The 19,355-nt window shown below is 43.8% G+C and overlaps 1 protein-coding gene across 1 annotated transcript in view; it reads right to left on the bottom strand.

Annotated features, from left to right (window-relative positions):
* Window positions 1–19,355, bottom strand: part of FAM155A (family with sequence similarity 155 member A) — a 338,085-nt gene that overhangs the window by 125,187 nt on the left and 193,543 nt on the right. The window lies entirely within an intron of this gene.

The following is a 19,355-nucleotide window of genomic DNA, read 5'->3' as shown; positions in this document are numbered from 1 at the left end:
CAAGACACATTCCCTTCCTGTGGGGGTGGGGCCGGTAGCCGGCCTTAGTAGCTAATGGTCAGTTAGGAGTTGCTGGGCAAAAGTTAATGTTGCAACTTGTGATGGACAGCTTAGCGTCCTATTTAAGCCTCCGCACGTAGGGTGTTCCTTTCTCTTGGCTTCGGCTGCTGATCAGATCACCAGGCTGTGAACACGGTTGTATTAAACTTATTTATTCCTTACTTATCCCTTGTAGAACCTTTGGCCTTGTACCTTTTATTCTTAATTACCTCGGCTAACTTTAACACCCACCACCCTCATTTTAAGAATTCCCTTGTGATAATACCCTTCCCTCTACCCTACCCCCCTTTCCCCCCTCCTCCTTCCCCTCTTGGGGTCCCTGATGCCCCTTTTGCAGGCCCATGCCGCTTCCTCACAAGGAGGCCCCCTGATTGCCTTTCCACACACACACCTCCCACCATTCGGCTGGCCTGTTGGGGTCCTCTTGTACAGTTGTTGGATAAACTACATTTACTTTTGGCATAGGGCATCTTTATTGCCAGCCGGTCTGTGTCTAGGCAGCCTAAGAGGGTGGCAAATCACTCTGTAGCCCCAGGGCTTTGGTGTGTATTTTCACAAAGGTTGGATAATAATAATAACAGATAATAATAATAACAGCAGTTGCTTTTCCTGTTTGATTTCCAACCCCTCCCCTGGCAGGGGCTTCGCCACACCAGGGGCCTGTTTGGGCTCTTCCCTCTGCTCCTTGGGAAGATTCTCCCGGTGCCCATGAGCTCGGCCCATGCGTAATCTCCTGGTTTGCCTTTCCCAATAGTGAGAGCCCCCATTAGGGGCTTTCCTTGCACAAAAGGTTCCCCCCCCCCATTTCTTCCACTTTATAATAGTGGCGTTAGTCAGGGCTGTTCCTAGATTGGCTGGAATCACTTTCATTAGTATTCCTGCAGGCTGCCTTCATTTGGGGGTGTGCAGTGCTGTAGGCCGTTTTTTAATCTAGCCATGGGCAGGAGCACTATTGGGAGGTTCTTTTAATACTGCAGCTGTTGCTATTGTGAGCGTGCTTTCCTAGCTTTTGATGTGAGCACTGCTTTGGGCTGCTTCTTTTTCATTTTGTGTGGGCCTCATCATGACACAGATCCTCAAGAGCAGAATCATTGAGGCCTATACGGCCTGCTCATACCATTGAAGCCTAAGCCTTCTACTGTTAACAGAAAATGGCTGAGTCTCTGTGACATGTGACTCTCTCTATACAATTGTATCAGTCTTCTTGCAGGCTTAGCAGCTCTGTGTGGGTGTGACTGCCTGAATGTTTGTGCTGTTCTTGCCGATGCATCTCTGAGGCAGACATGGTGGAGCCGGTTTGCTCCTGGGGCCTCTTATACTGGGGCACTCTGTGTATGCTCTTTAGCTTTGCTGTTTCCTGAGCAAGTTTATTTTCTTCAAGTATATTTTGCCCTGTTAGGTCAGTCACCATTTTAGATGTCTATCCTTTAGCATTCCTTATGGGGATTACTCTATTGCTGGGTAGGTAGAATAAAATAAGAATAATTTATTGTCACTATACCACATGTTTACAGTGAGTTTGAATGAGCCTGCTCCCCCCAATTTCACAGTCCTTGTCACATTTCGAGCTGTCGTATTACTACCAACCCCTAACGGCAGCTGCGATGTTGCTGTATTTCATTCAGCAGCCGCACGGCCCATGGGTAATAAACTCTTCCTTAACCTGTTGCTGGAATGGCTCCAAAGTAGGCTTCTATGCAGCTTGCTTCCTATCCCAGCAAAGAGGGCTATTAAGGGGCCGTCCCAGTCACTTTTTCACCCAATCTTAGTTGTGCTATGGGCCATATAATGCTTTTCCATCAAACGTGCTGAGTCACAGATTTACTAAGGGCCAAGTTTTCCCCATGTGTGCCTGTGAAAATAAATCAATTGAATCTCTACAGCATGTAATGTTCAATTGCCCTATGTACAGTTCGATCCGTGCCAGTATATTAAATCCGATAATTCAGTCTATTGCGGATAAGCCAGTTGACCTATGTCTTGCTTGGGTTCTTCAAGATGTGGACCCTTACATAACCCTACAGGTTGCTAGATTCCTAACAGCTGTTATTGCGTATAAGAGACGAAATGGGATGTTAGCTGATTAATGAAATTACAAATATGTTTTCCAAAACGAAATTAGTCACTGATTTTAGTTTTATGCTTAAATTTTTAACTTTTTAAAAATTTCTCCGAGATATGCTTTTATGGAAATGTTAATATTGGTCCTTGTGAGTTGTGTTTTTATTTGCGGCTTGTACGGTGCCGTTGTTTTATTTGATTCTCCTTTGTTTGTTCTGTTTGTTCTGTTTTTGTATTGTAAGATGGGCGCAAATGCCGAATAAACATCTATCTATCAGCTCAGCGAGCAGCTAGGAGGAAGGGGCAGCAAAAGGCCCCCTCCCGGGCTGGGAGGTCTTCTCAGTCCTTTCCTGGGCCTTCTTCTGGGGTTGGTATCTCACCCGTTTCCTTTCCTCAGTCTCTCCCAGGTACTTTGCTGCAGGATCCTGCGCCTGAGTCCTCTGCTGAGGTCAGCCTGCCAGTGCCGTTACAAGCATCTTCAGGCGGGAAGCGCTGCCACAAAAGACGTTCCAGAAAGCCAGCCAAAAGGAGCTAGGGAGTCTCTTCTTCTCCTTCAACGGCCTCTTCCAGGTACCTCGGCCCAAGGGGCGATTCGCCATGACGGGAGCACCTTTTGGTGGGGCAGCAGTATAGGTGCTGGCATGCTTGCAAAGCTATGCGGAAGGAGCCTATCTTATTGATAAGGAGTCGCCTTGGGCCGCAGTTAGCCTGTGCAGCATTTGAGACCTTTAGCACCTTCTTTGATTGGTCTTGGAGATTGAGTCTGGTTAACCTCGTGCACCCGGGTAACCTGTTATCATGATTCTTATTATCGCGGGATCATGGGACAACATGGCTTAGTTATTGGGCACCTTTATTCCTTCATGGAGGAACCGTGTGTCCTGTTGACAGGTCATCTAATTACTTTTGCAGGCAAAGCAGTTGCACAGGCATTTCCCTGTCCCGCTTCCAAGTAAGCCGCAGACGGATTTTAGGCGGAGGTTACAACCTCCAAGCGACTGCATTAGTGTTCGCCATGGCAGGAGTCGTGAACCTGCACATTGTCTTACGGGCATTCTGATGCTACTGGAATTGCTTAGGGTTTTAATGCAGGGGTGGCAGCTGTTCAACGCCATGGCCCCGAGTCCGGTGTAGCAAGGCAATCGTGTGATTTAACCTGCTTGAGTTTTCCCCTTTGCAGTAACTGTGCCCATCTGGATTGAGGAGTCCAGCGACAGTTGGAATTGTACTTGGTATGGCGACCAGGCAGTGGGGACCTGGCAAATGGCCCTCACATTACTGTAGAGTTTTGCCCTCTTTTTTACACATTGTCAGCTGCACTGCTTAAGGTTTAAATGGTGTTTGCTGCTCATGTTCTTACGGGTTCATCTGAGGTTTCGATGTTGCCCTCTCCCATATTTCAGACGGGGACCTTCAGGTCCCGGGCTCTGGTCGCCTAGTTGGAGCCGGAATTTTCTGGAACCCTTGTGGCAATTTAGCGACAATTATTTATTATGAGGAGTAGCTTCCATTCCCTCTGCCACTTTAGGCTTTGAGCAGCTCCGGAGTGACTTCTTAACCTTTCGCTGGCAGTCTTGCCTATTTGGAGGGACTTGCCCCCATTCTCTGAGCAGGCGTTGCAGTCCTTGGCTCGCCTGCTCTGGTTCGGACGGGCCCTAATATCATCCAGACTCAGTCCACTGCAATTTCTATTACAGCTCTCTTGGAATGGGGGCCCTATATCCGGCCGTAGGCAGCGGGGAAGCCAGGCCCTGGCCCGTTGAAGGACACGGTTTAAGATTTGGGCTTTGAGAACGCTAGGATAGGGCACACTTTAGTGCATGTAAATGCCCTTCCTTGCCCAGTGTCAGTTTGCCAGGGTCATGAGCAAGGCCATAGTGGCCTATGGCTCTTCGGCTGGTAATTACCCCCCTCACACTTCCCAATTGGCCCGCCAGGATGGTGGCGCTTTGGGGTTTGCCGGCAGATGGAATGTTGGGACTGGGAAGGTGGAAGCCCGCGGCTCATAAGGGGTTTGTGAGACTTCGGTCTTGATTCCTGAATTGATACTGCCTGTTTTCTGCTTTCAGGTCCCGAGCCCAGCTGCATTTGGATTGTCGGGCACAGCATCGTGCACTGGGCCAGCGCCAAGGCATGGGAATTGGGGCTTGGTGCTACTCTTGGACTTTTCCCAAATTTGAGAGTTCCTTGGTTGGGCAAACGGGGCATGCTGTGGGATGAGCTTGTCCCTCTGGTTAAAAAACCGGGTTTTTGGGTGGGTCCCCCGGATATCTTGTGATTCAATTGGGGGAGAATGACTTGCCCCGAACTGGTTGTCGCGCTTTGCGCTTCTGGATTCGTAGAGAATTGAAAATTTTGGGGGGCCAGCCTGCCCAACACAATGCTTATCTGGTCACATTTGCTGCAGCGAGCTTCCTGGCGGGGAGCTCGATCCATGGCAGCGGTCAATAATGTGAGGAGACGAATTAATGGCGTTGCAGTGAATACAGTACGAGCCTTGGGGGGTACTGATATTCCGCACCCCGGCATCACCTTCCTTGCCACCTCCCTGTTTCGAAGGGATGGAGTTCACTTGTCCCCTGATGGGAATGACTTATGGCTGGGGGCGATAGCTCGTGGTATTAGGGTTTGGCTTGCAGGGTGAGTGGTTTTGGCGGGAGCCAGTTGGCTCTGGTGGCGGTTAGGCATTGGTTCCTGTGTGGATTGCTGGATTGGGCGCTGCCCATCCAGAATCATGTTGATGCTGGGAATTCCGTTAAAGGAATCCGGCGACTCTTATGCTTTGTCCGATGCCCCCGGTAGGGGTTAGGGCCATAAGCCGAGTCCCCGGGACCATTGAGGAAGAGGGACGCGTTGCTGCCCCCCCGTCCTTAACTCTCCTCAGTCGCATTCTCCCAATCGCTGGTTTTAGGCCAGCCTCTGTCCCGGTGTGACAGTAGTCTGAACCAATGCCTACGCAACCACTCACCGAATTTGTATTTAAATAAAGTTGTGGCCCTAAATTATTTGCCAAAAACCCAAACCAAAAATCTGTCTCCTGTGTCAAGTCAATGGGGGGTGGATTGAGGTCCTCGATACGCAAATCGGGTTCTACCATGAGTAAGAGCACGTGTTGCGATCGGGACCTGGCAAGACACATTCCCTTCCTGTGGGGGTGGGGCCGGTAGCCGGCCTTAGTAGCTAATGGTCAGTTAGGAGTTGCTGGGCAAAAGTTAATGTTGCAACTTGTGATGGACAGCTTAGCGTCCTATTTAAGCCTCCGCACGTAGGGTGTTCCTTTCTCTTGGCTTTGGCTGCTGATCACCCGTCCCGCCCCCCCTTTTTTCTTAGGCCTCTGCTTTGACTTTGCTCTGCCTGTCATGGGGTCGTCTGCGTTGTAGCAGGGGCCCAGTAGGAATTTGTCCATCTGGCCGATTGGCTGTGCCTTTTGGTTTTGCCTACTGCAGTAGCAACTTGTCACAACTTGTAAGGTTGGCGGTTAGGCATTGGTTCCTGTGTGGATTGCTGGATTGGGCGCTGCCCATCCAGAATCATGTTGATGCTGGGAATTCCGTTAAAGGAATCCGGCGACTCTTATGCTTTGTCCGATGCCCCCGGTAGGGGTTAGGGCCATAAGCCGAGTCCCCGGGACCATTGAGGAAGAGGGACGCGTTGCTGCCCCCCCGTCCTTAACTCTCCTCAGTCGCATTCTCCCAATCGCTGGTTTTAGGCCAGCCTCTGTCCCGGTGTGACAGTAGTCTGAACCAATGCCTACGCAACCACTCACCGAATTTGTATTTAAATAAAGTTGTGGCCCTAAATTATTTGCCAAAAACCCAAACCAAAAATCTGTCTCCTGTGTCAAGTCAATGGGGGGTGGATTGAGGTCCTCGATACGCAACAAGTTTTTCCTTTTGTCTGTCCTGAATCTCCCACTATTCAGGTTCATTGGATGACCCAGGTTCCAGTGCGAAAAAGGGAGAAAAAATGTCTTCTGTAGCTACTTCCTCCTTCTATGGATTATATACACTTCTTATAACATCACCTATTCCCCCCCCCCAAAAAAAGCTCAAAATCTTGCAACTTTCCCACTTTACACACATATTAGTTCTGTGGAGGCAATTAAGTGATGATTTGGGGGAGGGAGAACAAAGTTAACTTGGTGAGCAAGTTTGGATGATAAAGCTTTTAGCCTGCTCTCTTAAATACGCAGATCCAGGAAAACCAACCCTCTTGTTCCACCTGCTTTGTCTGCCTTTTGAGCCCTGAATGTATTAGTGCTTTTGGGATTGCTGCTGCATGATCCCATTAAGGCTCAAAGCTCAGTTATTCATGCATGAAGTGATTAATTTTTGTTTTAACTCGCAAAATTTCCTACCAGGTTCAATACAGTGATTAATGAGACTAATTATGCATTAAAAACCAACTCGTGTTATAATTACAGCAAAATCCATATTACACCAAGAAACTAATCATGGGGAGGGTGGAAATGGTCCCATTTAAACAGCCTTTGCTCTTCCAAGACACCAAGTACTTAGCAAATAATTTTTTCTTCCCAACTAGCTTTGGAACTGCAAGCCTGTTTGTTGCAAGCCTAGTTGGGGGTTTTTTCCCTTTAAGTGTGAATGTGAACTCTTCTCATTATCACAGGAAACAAGAAAAGGCATACAAATGCAACCACCCCATCATCAGTAGCACCAGCCTGTCTGAGATACAAAACTGCAACGTCACCAGTTTATTAGATGACATTTAAATAACCAAGGAAGAAAAAATGATTCTGTTGGTATTTGATTTACTTCACCATTGCTATACAAAGCATCACAAGATTCAATGATATAAGACTTATAAGGATTATACCAGAGGGGCAGGTGGGCAGCTGCCCCCCAATCAATAAAAATAAATACAGATCTGAGGATCTGTTTCCCCCCCCCCAACAAAAGCCTCCCCCACATAAAAATCCTGGCTATGCCCATGACTATAAGCAACATTATCTCTGTCATCAAGTCAACCTTTATTTGGTGAGTCAAATAGCTGTTCATCAGGCACAAAGGAAAGGAAGACACATGGGGAAAGTAATCTGGGCTTTTGCTAATGCAAAAGAAAAGTCATTTTTTTCCTAGTAATTTCTGGTAGACCTTTGTATATAAGGGTTTAGTCTGATAGCTTTTGTGCAACATTACATAACAGCCTGACCAGTAAGATACAAGAATCGTACTGAAACAATTCTCTTGTATAATGCATAGGGCTTGCCGATCTGAAGGTTGGTGGTTCAAATCCCCGCGATGGGGTGAGCTCCATTGTTCGGTGCCAGCTTCTGCCAACCTAGCAGTTTGAAAGCATGCAAAAAAGTGCAAGAAGATAAACAGGTACCGCTGTGGCGGAAAGGTAAACGGCGTTTCCATGCGCTGCTCTGGTTTCGCCAGAAGCAACTTAGTCATGCTGGCCACATGACACAGAAGCTGTACGCCGGCTTCCTCGGCCAGTAAAGCGAGATTAGCGCCGCAACCCCAGAGTCATCCGCAACTGGACCTAATGGTCTGGGGTACCTTTACCTTTACCTTTTGGACCTCCCCCCCCCCCAGCCCAGCATGCACCATCTCCTCTGCTGGTTAAGTGCCTACTGAAGCTTATGAATACGGTTGTGTAGTATGACACTATGTGTAAGAATCAGTGGACTGGTGGGAACTTGGTGAAATCACTCCAAGGCAAACAGGAAATGGCAACAGCATGCAAGCCACATTTAAAGTGGTAAGGCAACCCACTTTACTTTACCTATTTGAAAGACCACCATAGAACAAGTCTTCTATTTCAAGGGCTTGCCAGTGCAAGTTCATTTTAAAGATTAGAATCATAGAATCTGATCAATACCTTTTTATGTTGGGCAACATTTTTTTTATTACCTAAAATGCCCTCTCACTTCGCCTTTAACTGAGGACACCCAGAAAAAGTGAGAAAATCTGAACTGAACATTAGAGAAAATCCACAGTAATACTGCAACACAAGCCCTCACTATTGATTCCTATTAACATTTCATTGGAAAGAAACCTGCAATCTGGCTGAACTCAGTACTTGAAAAGGTGATGGAGTGTTTGAACAAAGAGTGATGATTAACAGTTGATTTGATAATTAAACAGAAGGTTCCTAGTGAAGCTTGGGCTTGGGCACCAATTCTATGAGACTTGAATTCTTGCCTTTAGTGCCTCAGAACTTGGAAGTGGCCGTGAACTTAACTGTAAAGGATGCTAACCCACAGAAAACAGCTTGAAAATTAGCAATAGAGATCTACAATATCAGCACCCAGGGGCCAGGACAGCCAAACCCATGGACAGAGTGGGAAGATGAATTCAGGGAAAGTGTAATGCTGCCTGGATGATGTAATTTTAGACAGTCTTCAGCACTTCAAGAAACCCTTTATATTCATACAGAGCCTTTTTCATGCTGCCAGAAATGTAACGTGCTCAATACATAAAAAAAGAATCTGCTGACAATCACAAACTATTTTCAAATTCAGCAGTGCTAATTCTACTTTGTTTGAAGAACTGAAATATATCCATTCTCTTGCACATAAAGGCTTGTAGAAAAAATGGAAGACCTGTGTTTTCAACAACTCTATATCCCGCTATTGAAGTATAAATTGCAACAGACAATGCATATGCCATTATTTACTGAATTATGCTTATTTCAAAAAGGGAGGATTATGATGTTCCAAACACATTTCTCTCCTCATCTTTCAAAGCCTTAATCTCCCTGCAACACTCAATACTGAGTTTCTTTTAGACCTGGAAATTAAACAAATTACGCTCTGGTCTAATGAATACTAAGCAATAAAACACTCATGCTAATGAAGGGTTTAAATATTTGAAGGGCTCTGAAAGAACTTTATTTACAATGTGGCTAATGGCCTACATAAGTTACACCACAAGTAACCAGTGTTGGGATTTTTATTTATCCTATGCTGCTTCAGCAGGTCTGTTATGTTTGGTGTAAATCACATGAGTGTCAGAGAGTTTGAGAACGGAAGTTTGCTTTACCTCTTCCTCCTAAGTGTTGTTGTTGTATTTTAGTTTCACTTCTGCCATTTCGCAGTTCTGTATTCTTGCTGGAGAACACAGACGTAGAAATGGAGTCTCTGTATATAGACTGTAAATAAACGTAGTTTAGAACTGCAGATGAGTCTTCCTTCTTGCTACATGATGCTGGAAGACCTGTGTGCTCTTTTCATAAGGAAAGGGTCACACATTACTGGCTCTCTGAACTGAAGGGATGTTCCAGTCAGAGAGGCCCACCGGGAGGACGCTCTGGAGTCTTGGGGAGTTTGCCGTCCACCCCAGAGCGTGTTTCCCATTAAAACTTTGACCATGATGGTTAAAGTGTGAAAAGAGGCTCTGATCCTACTGTGCAGCAAATTATCTCAGTTCACAAAACCATATTTTAGGGACATCCCACTCTCTTAAAAAAAAGGCATGTGCAGAAAGGGAAATGTGGAAGAGAGTAATTGCTTGGGCATGGTAAAGAAGAGAGAAGGGCAAATGGGTCGGCCATGTTGTGAAGACTGATGGAAAAGCAGAGTTCACTCTTTGTTTTTCAATGACGCCGAGTTGGGAATGTTGCAGACAAAATGGATGCACCTTGTTCTTCAATGGTGCTGCAAGCCTACCTTCGCAACTGAACTGTCAGATGAGAATACCGGATAATTTAATCTTTGTTCAAGCCCATAAATCTTGCATTTTATGGGGAACAGCCGTAGCTCAGTGGCTGAGCACATTCTTTGCATGCAAAAGGTTACAGGCTCAATCCCTGGGATCACCAAGTAGGGTTGGGGGGAGACCCCTCCCTGAAACCCTGGAGAGGCACTGCCAGTCCAGGTTGGCCATACTGAGCTAGATAGTCTAATGCTCTCACACTGCATAAGGCAGCTTCATAGGGCAGCATCATAGAATCATATAATTGTAGAGATGGAAGGGACCCCAAGGGTCATCTAGTCCAATCCCCCTGCAATGCAGGAATCTTAGCTAAAGCATCCATGTCAGATGACCATCTAACCTCTGCTTAAAAACCTCCAAGGAAGGAGAGTCCACAACCTCCCGAGGGAGACCGTTCCTATGTTCCATTCCCTGATTTCCACTCCCTGCTATCATTGGCATTCCTGATGGGGGAAAGTTAACAAAGCAACTACAGCTAACATTGGTGAGCGATGAAGTAACAGAGAAGGACCATGTGCCCAGAGTCAACAAGGCAACCCTGCACTCAGTTCAACAGGACTTATCCCCTGGTATATACAGGACTGCAGCCCTAAGACTACCTACTGTGCTCTCTGGAAACCACCTCAGTCCAGCATTTCTGTGAATTTGTGGCACTCTGGATCAAATGCTTTGCTGCTGAACTGTGGGTGTCACTTTGATCTAACAAGCTCGTTATAATAATGCTTTCCTTCACAACTTAAAACTTCAAAAAGCACCTCAGACTACAAAGGAGAGAGATCACCAGAGGGAAGGAAAGCGAAACGATAACTGAGAGTAGAGGTCATAACTCCTGCCATGCAATCTGCTTAAGGTGTATGAGAGACAGGATCATACTTAACTCCATTTGCAGGGTTACCCAGTTGTGTGTATACACTGTCATATTTTGCTCAAATTATTATTTTCCTGCATCACAAATCTTGAGTTGCTTTTATATTAAATCCAGATTCATACAACCATTGCAGAGATACAGCCTAGTCTACAAATTGTATGAAAAGTGAAGCATTCCTGAATTTTATCTTACTTGGGATCAGGACGAAAGGAATTCATTCCTAGTAAGATGGACTGCCATGTTCTCTAAATCAGAGATGCAGATCTGTGGCCCTTTAAATGTCATTGGATACCAATTCCCAGAATGATCAGAGGTTCAGAAATATTAATTGCAGTCCAGCCACATCTACATGACCACAGGTTTCCCAACCCTGCTCTGAATTCAGAATGCCATCCCCCAATGGGAATGTGTATATATCTTCTGCGATAGCTCAGTTGGTAGAGCATGAAACTCAATCTCAGGGATGTGGGTTCGAGCCCCACATTGGGCAAATCATTCCTGCATTGCAGGCGGGGTTGAACTAGATGACCCTCATGGTACCTTCCAACTCTACAATGCTTGTAAACTCCCAAACAATTGCCTATTTTCTCCCCATTTCCCCTAAATCTTAGCTTGTAGTAGCGTTGCACAAGCCTTCACACTCCATACACTGTGTGTATAGGGAGTGCATGAACCAGCCCCGAGGTGCAAGAAAAACAACTGAGCATCATGATAAATCATGCCAGGTTAATGGCAAAGTAAATAAACCAACCACCATTTCCACTGTAGACCTGTTCAATATTTTTGTACAAAACTATGCTTAAAAATGGATTACTATCTTTCCATCTTGCTTCTTAGTCAGACAGTTGAGCGGCAATTCAAAAAATGGTATCTGGAATCAATGGAAAGGTTCTTTGAACAGTGATTCAAATTACTATTTAATAAGGCAACCATTTCAAGCTTGTGTGTGTGTGTGTGTGTGTGTGTGTGTGTGTAGGACACACACATATGGAGAGGAAAATCTTTTTCAGTTCCAGTTTTGCTTTTTACCAGGTTGAAGTCCAAAGACTTTTGCCAACAGGTTAGACTCTTACGTTTCATAAAAGGAACTCATGTAGGAATTTAAGAGCTACTTAATATCAAATTCAATTACATGGCAAAATTATTTAACTCAGCTATACTACCAGAGATACTGATAACACATTATTGGAGTGCTATCAATTGGTATTACTATTCTTTGTCCATTTAAACAAAGTGACCCCAGCTATGGTATTGTAATATATCATACACGCCCCAACTAAGAATTATATGAGTGGGTTTTCTTCTAAATTATGGGCACAATACAAAATTAAACATTTTTAAGCCCCTTAAACACATGGTTAATGTGAAATCAACATGTCAAAAATGTTTATATCTTGTTGAATTGTGCCCAGAGCAAATTCTTGGATCAAGCAAATGATAGCATGGTGCGTAGAAAACACCCCACAGTCTTTAATGTACATCAAATAGTAACTGGTGGTAATTGCTGCAAACAAATGGCACCCTGGCTTCATTCCCTCTTCACATTGTTAACTATATCTACAGATAGTAAAATAACAAGTCAATTGGCTGTTTCAGTTATACACATATTCCATAACACTCACATGCATGCATAAAGGCCCATGACATTCAGATTATCCACAACCAGTGCCTGTCTCAGATATGCTGAAGATTTCTTCTGTTTTCGTTCTATGGAGATATTCTGCATGAATGGATGCATCCATCTCTGTTTGGGGCTGCAGCTCTTGCTGCAATCTTGAGGAGTGCTATAACTACCTCGGAGAGTATAGGCATTGTTCTAATTCCAAGTAAGCTGATATACTTCACATGGTGAAGGAACACCCAGAGCTGGTCATTAGGAAGGAGATTGGTTGCACATGATACATGCATCTGGCTCAGCCCTTGCAATCAAAACAGGTATGGAAGCAGCAGAAAGGGTATCTTTCTAATTTATCCACTGTTCTATGCTAGTATCGTCTTATACCAAATAGCACAAGGAACCAAATGTTGTTGCCACTCATAAAATTGTTGAATAGCCTATGTTCAGCTCAAGCAAATCAAGGCATGGTTTTCAGAAGCAAATGCAAATTATATAAATGCTAAGCAATCAAGCCCACTTTACTTCTACCCATTTTCAATCAGGATCAGCAATTATTTTGGGCAGAGCTACGTCTGAACAAGCCAGTGGCAAATACTGTTTTTTTTATTACAGAAATGCTTGTGGAAATTCATTTACTTAAATACCTTTCAGCTCTTGCATGCTGTCGGGGGCTGACCCTCCCCAAGGGGGCTCCCAACAAATTCCTATTTGTAAAATTACAATCCATAAAAATAAACATCTAAAATTATTATAACCACCAGCTGTTACTAGAATATAAGGCAGTCATAACTTATTCTAAATATAAACCCAGGCATGCTAGTTATGTGAAATTAAAAATAGCAGCAGTTAAGTAAGACATCCCAACATATTTAAAAGTAGAATTAGTAGTGCAATGCATCACTCTCCATCAGGGATCAAATGAATGAATGTATGTGCCTACTTACCTGCTCAATTCACTGCTGAGAAACAGGTGTGGACCACATTGCAAAACAGAGTGAAGTACATTGAAACCAGGGCCAGCTCATCCTATTTTGCCACAAGGCAAAAGGGGAAGCGCCTCTGGCACCAGGGGTTCCTCCCTTAAGTGAACAGGGAGACAAGCCACCAAACGGTTGACTTAATACTACAACAAAATTACTCACAAGGTATGGGGCACCACCCACGTGAACCTGACTCCCCACCAGGTCTGGGTTGCACTCACCTTCACTAGTACAGAGTCTCAAACAAAATTCCTCTTTCACACACTGCATCTCTCCAGAGGCCAAAGTTACCAATCATGCAAAAAACAACAACAAAACAAACCTGAAGCATTTAGGTGGGAGTGCGTAAACAGAAGCTGCTGGAAATCCACACAAATAATTTCATTGTGACCTACTGAGTTCACATATGCAGAGGGCATTCACCTAACAGCCAACACCATTATCTTTCCTTAAACCTGTGAAATGGCTAAATAACTGTGCTTGGAGATCTATGTCTTCCTCTTCCTAATTTTGGACAGGGTAGTAGTGTTAGTTTGAAAGGCACTCCCATCATTACTCAGCAACACTGGAGCCCAATTATCTTCTAAAGAGATGGCTGCAGTTATTTTCTGCAATTTCCCAAGATAATGTGGGGACATTACTGGAGATTAGTAGGCTGGGTTTGGGTTGCTAATGGAAAGAAGCTATCTCCAATTAACATGACCTGGTTTCACTAGGCAGGTAAATCACTGGTTTCCTAAAACACACTTACTGGTTGTACATCAAAAAGCCAAGCTTTCATATAAAGCAAAATCACTTGGTAGGGTCCTGTCTGAACTTCAGAAGGTGGATCCTCTTAACAGAAGGGCCATTTGTGCTCGGCCCTGAAACATCTTCCCCAACCGGCCTGGGGCTTGCCCCGACCCTGGCCAGTAGAGCTACGGCTGCCAGTGGCCTTTTTAGCCAATCGGTAACGTGGCAAGGTTTGGGGGTTGGGGGTTTAAAATCGTGGCAGCGCGACGTGGGATTCTTCTTGCTTCGTGCTGCTTGAACACCCACCCGCCCGCCATTAATCAGGTTCTATGGCCTTGCTTTGGACTTCGGTTGGTCGTCTGTTTTGTGGCAGGGACCGTGTAGGAATTTTTCCATTGTGGCAAATTGGCTGTGGCCACTTGCTTTTTGCCTGCTCCTTAGCAATCATCACAACTTTGTAAGGTTTGGCGGTTAGGCATTGGTTGGGGGAAGGGAAATTTGGGGGAAGGGGAGGTCTGGCCATCGCCTGCCGCTCCAATTCAAGAGTATTCCGCAAGCTGTAGTGAAGGTTTCGTCACACTGTGTGTGGTTTTACTGGAGTGAAACAAGCATGATTAACCCAAGTTTGCATGTAAAGCTACGCCACACTGTGCGTTAGCTCCAGGTAATATTCCAGCAGCAGCTCTGAGGGAAGGGCAAAGCATTGTAATTTTCCCTCTGAATGTCTGCATGCTCACCCAGACACAGTTATCCATGGTCTGTCAGTTATGTGAACTGGGCTGGTTTCAGGCAAATTTCCTATGATCCTGCACAAACACTCCCCAATCCTTTTTTTGTAGAGATGGAGAACAAAGTTATGTCCCCGTTTCACAGTCTTTGTTCTATATTCTCAATCACTTTGAGATCTCTGCATAGCTCTAATAAACATGAGAAAAGAGGGGGGTAATTCAAACTGTGTTGCTTCAATTGCTACCTAATGTCCCAGCAGATAAAATTAACTGGTATTAATTGAATTGACTGTAACTCACAGCTGACGGTTTAGCTGTCTAACCTGATGTAATAAAACCCAGTGGGTGCAAAACTCCAGTCCAACATAGCATGAAACAGCACTAGCATCCATTTGCTAGACACAATATTATTTCAGCATTGATTTCAAAAGTCATTTCTTCAATAATAAAAAAGTAACCTACTTCAGCTTTCGTTTTGGGATAATAACATTGCAGCAACTGAATAAATATGGTTTGGTTTTTTGTACTCGGGGAAACAATTTTGGCATCAAGGAATATTTCCAGGATATCGTTTCACATTTTTCTAAGAAGTCAAATTCATATTTGTGAACTGAGATTAACTTAATACTTAATATTATCCCATTCATTTTATCAATTAGGGTTGTCATATTTCCATATTTGAGCTTTTCTTGCCAAAATCATTTTGCAAAATCTCAACACTTCTGACATGGGTTTCCATACGTCTGAAAACGTAAGATGATGATGCTAAAGTTGTTAATATACATATTCAATCATAGGGAGAGAAAAACATTTTTCACATGGAAAATAAGTTCTACAATAATTTAAAACCTCAGCTAACTTGCTGATGTACTGCACTTAGTGAGGTGAGAATATTCTCGAGAATGAGAATATTCTCTGCTAGAAAATTCTCTGCAAACTATAGATTCTAATGCAAGAACCAGTTTTACAACCCACATTTAAAAAATCTAGTAAATACTAAGTCAAGCTGTGATATTGCCAGTGTAAGTAATTAATAATGATTTCTTTTGTTATCCAGTTACATTACTGGGGATTGTGTCATTCACCACTGGCAATTCTGAAATGTGATCTACAGAAAACATTTTTATTTTTAGTTTTTAGTTTTAAAAATCCTATTCATTTAATTTGATGAACATTTGAATTTGTATGTATTTCAACTATATGTAATAGTCTTTTTTCTATTTTGGTGTGACCTTATTCTTAGCAATTCTATAACCCTTGGCCATACAGCGTGATTTTATTAGTGTTGCACTGAAAATACTGTACCATGTAAGATATGCTTATTAAAGAACATACTCACGTAGCGGACCTGAGTTTTTAAATATTCCTTTTACTTTAAAAGCAACATTTCATACATATACAACATAATTAGAATTAAAAGTTGATGGTAAATATACGGTTTAGTGATTAATGTGAGTCATTCACATTGAATTTTCAATTTCAAGTTTGGTACAAAAAATCAAAGAATGTGGATTCACTGCATTGCCCCATTGAATAAAAGTATCTGTACAGTTTTTGATTGCCATCTGAACAAGTATACCCACGAATAAACATGTATATTAACTAATTATATCATTTTCAATGCATTAAAATGTTCTCCTATTTTAAATAAAAATTCTCTAATATTCTCATTAATTGAGAATATTCTCGAGAATATTCTCCAAAAGATTATTCTCGGGAATTTAACATCACTAACTGCACTCTTAGCAAGTCGCGTTAGTCTGTAACATGAGATACCGAATGTTCCTAATGTTATTTTAAATTCTGGATGTTGTATTTTAGATTTCTGTAATAATTGGTTTATAATGTTCCTTTAATGATGTGCTGTGATAATTACTGGCGGTATTTCAGGCAATACTGTAAACACTTTCCACTTCTATTCACAATGGTGAAGCGAACCACTATAATCATACAGGCTGTCTATGAGCTTATTTCACATTATTTGAAATATAAGTTTTTAATTATTTTTTAACTGTTACCATAATCAGGCAATGCCAATGCTGTTTTGAAACAACAAAATGAAGGAATCTGCTGGTATCTTACCTTCCCCATATATATAGACCAAAGGAGCAATTTCCTTATTATTGCTAATGCCAGGCACTTGTGGTTTGCAGTAACATTTTCCTCTAATTTTCTGGTGATTTGTATTCCCTGGCTACATGTACCAGTTAACTAATGTCTTGAAAAGCACTGTATGAAACACCATGAAGTTTAAGTTCTATCCAACTGATTCAACTTTAGATTTATATTAACATTTAAACTCATAAAAGGTAAAGGTAAGGGGACCCCTGATCATTAGGTCCAGTTGCGGAAGACTCTGGGGTTGCAGCACTCATCTCACTTTACTGGCCAAGGGAGATGGCGTACAGCTTCCAGGTCATGTGGCCAGCATGACTAAGCCGCTTCTGGCGAACCAGAGCAGTGCATGAACCAGAGCAGCACACAGAAACGCCATTTACCTTCCCACCAGAGCAGTACCTATTTATCTACTTGCACTTTGACGTGCTTTGGAACTGCTAGATTGGCAGGAGCAGGGACCGAGCAACAGGAGCTCACCCCATTGCAGGGATTCAAACCGCCAATCTTCTAGTCGGCAAGCCCTAGGCTCATACTGACTAGCAATTACAACTTGATACAAGTATCACATTTCAGACAGTCCATCAAGGAAAAAGGAAAGTTGATCCTTAACCTCTGCTGCCTTGCAGGATATCTTGGGGGGGGGGGGGGTGGAGGCTAAGGCAGACATAGGCAAACTCAGCCCTCCAGATGTTTTGGGACTACAACTCCCATCATCCCTGGCCACTGGTCTTGTTAGCTAGGGATGATGGGAGTTGTAGTCTCAAAATATCTGGAGGGCTGAGTTTGCCTATGCCAGTGTTTTTCAACTAGTGTGCCGCGAGATGTTGCCTGGTGTGCCGTGGGAAAAATTGAAAAATTACTTTATATATAGTCAATATAGGCACAGAGTTAAATTTTTTAAACATTTTCTAATGGTGGTGTGCCTCGTGATTTTTTTCATGAAACAAGTGTGCCTTTGCCCAAAAAAGGTTGAAAAACACTGGCCTATGTCTGGGCTAAGGAGTAAATTCTACCCAAATCCGCAGTGGAGTCCCTAAAATGTTTGGATGGCACCTTGTACACCTCCTTCTGGCAACTCCTGCAGCCAAGCTGGTGCCAAACATATTGCTCTGCTTTCCTTTGGACCCCATCAACGAGGCCGAGAAGGAGGTATTGTCATGTGGGCAGCCCAGGAACTCCATATACAGTGCTCGGCCTTGTGCCCAGGGGAAGTGACTGCAATTGGCAGCTGTTTTACTTCACCCCTGGAGGCTCATTCCATTCTCTCTCGAAACAGCCTGATGCCAGCAATTGGGATGCTAATATTGAATGCAATGACTTGGATTCACCGCTAGTCATAGTGAAAGTATTTCCACTTGCCCCCCCCCCCGCTGCATTGTATGCTGTTCCAAAGTGACCCCTGACCTTTCAAAGCAGCTTTTGGGTAAAGCCCAATGTTCTTTTTTATTTACAGGTGTGCTTAGGTAGTTTTAAATCCGTACTTCCCTACAAGCAACTCCATGAAAAATGTTTTGTGGCAATTGATGCATGGAGAGTTTTACCTTAAAATAAGTTGGTGTTGATTCTAGAGCAGATCGCGCTGATTATTTATTGATGCTGACTTGTGTCTGAAGTGTCTTTGATTTCAAGCTACTTTCATTGTGCGTTTTTTTCCTATTCTATTCTGTTTTATATATTGTATGTTGTGAGGCGTCCTTTCTTGCAGGAAGTGTGGTGTTAAAAAACACAACAACCCAAAATACCTAAAAGCAATGTGTGCCGAAGTACTTCCTCCGACAGACAAGAGAATAGCCTTCAATTATTACATACCTTGTGCAATCCTAACCCCCTGATCTGTGCTGTAGGAGGACACTGGGATGTAGTGGATGTGCTGCAGCTGTAGAAAGCAAAGCAGATCAAACACTACTGTCAGCAGTGATTCTGTTACTGGTAAGCAGCAGAGGGCCTCAAAAATGGGTATTATGAGTTCATTGCTCAACCCTTAAGCAAATGTAAGACAGCAGGCTTCCTCCTTTCTTTAGTATGAATACCGTACTAGGTAATTTAACAATGCATTTATTCTGCCAGTCCTCCCCCGCCTCCCACATATTGGAGTGGGGGCAAATACTTTGCAGTTATGCTACTGACCTTTGAAGCCCTAAACAGCCTCAGCCCAGTATACCTGAAGGAGGGTCTCCACCCCCATTGTGCATCCCAGACAATGAGGTCCAGTTCCGAGGGCCTTCTGGCAGTTCCCTCACATCAAGAAGTGAATTTACAGGGAACCAGGCAGAGGGCCTTCTCAGTAGTGGCGCCCGCCCTGTGGAACGCCCTCCCATCAGATGTCAAAACAGATAAACAACTATATGACTTTTAGAAGACACCTGAAGGCAGCCATGTATAGAGAGGTTTTCAATGTTTTATTGTGTTTTTATATTTTTTTCTGGAAGCCGATGCAACCAAGAAATATGTGACACTAGCCAGAACTGCCTTGGAAAAAGGGAACAACTGGCCTGGTACATTAGCCAA

Source organism: Lacerta agilis, chromosome 4 (genome assembly GCF_009819535.1).
Source record: "Lacerta agilis isolate rLacAgi1 chromosome 4, rLacAgi1.pri, whole genome shotgun sequence".
Taxonomy (NCBI): domain Eukaryota; kingdom Metazoa; phylum Chordata; class Lepidosauria; order Squamata; family Lacertidae; genus Lacerta; species Lacerta agilis.
The sequence above is the reverse complement of the archived record's forward strand: the minus strand, read 5'-3'. Positions and strand labels throughout refer to the sequence as shown.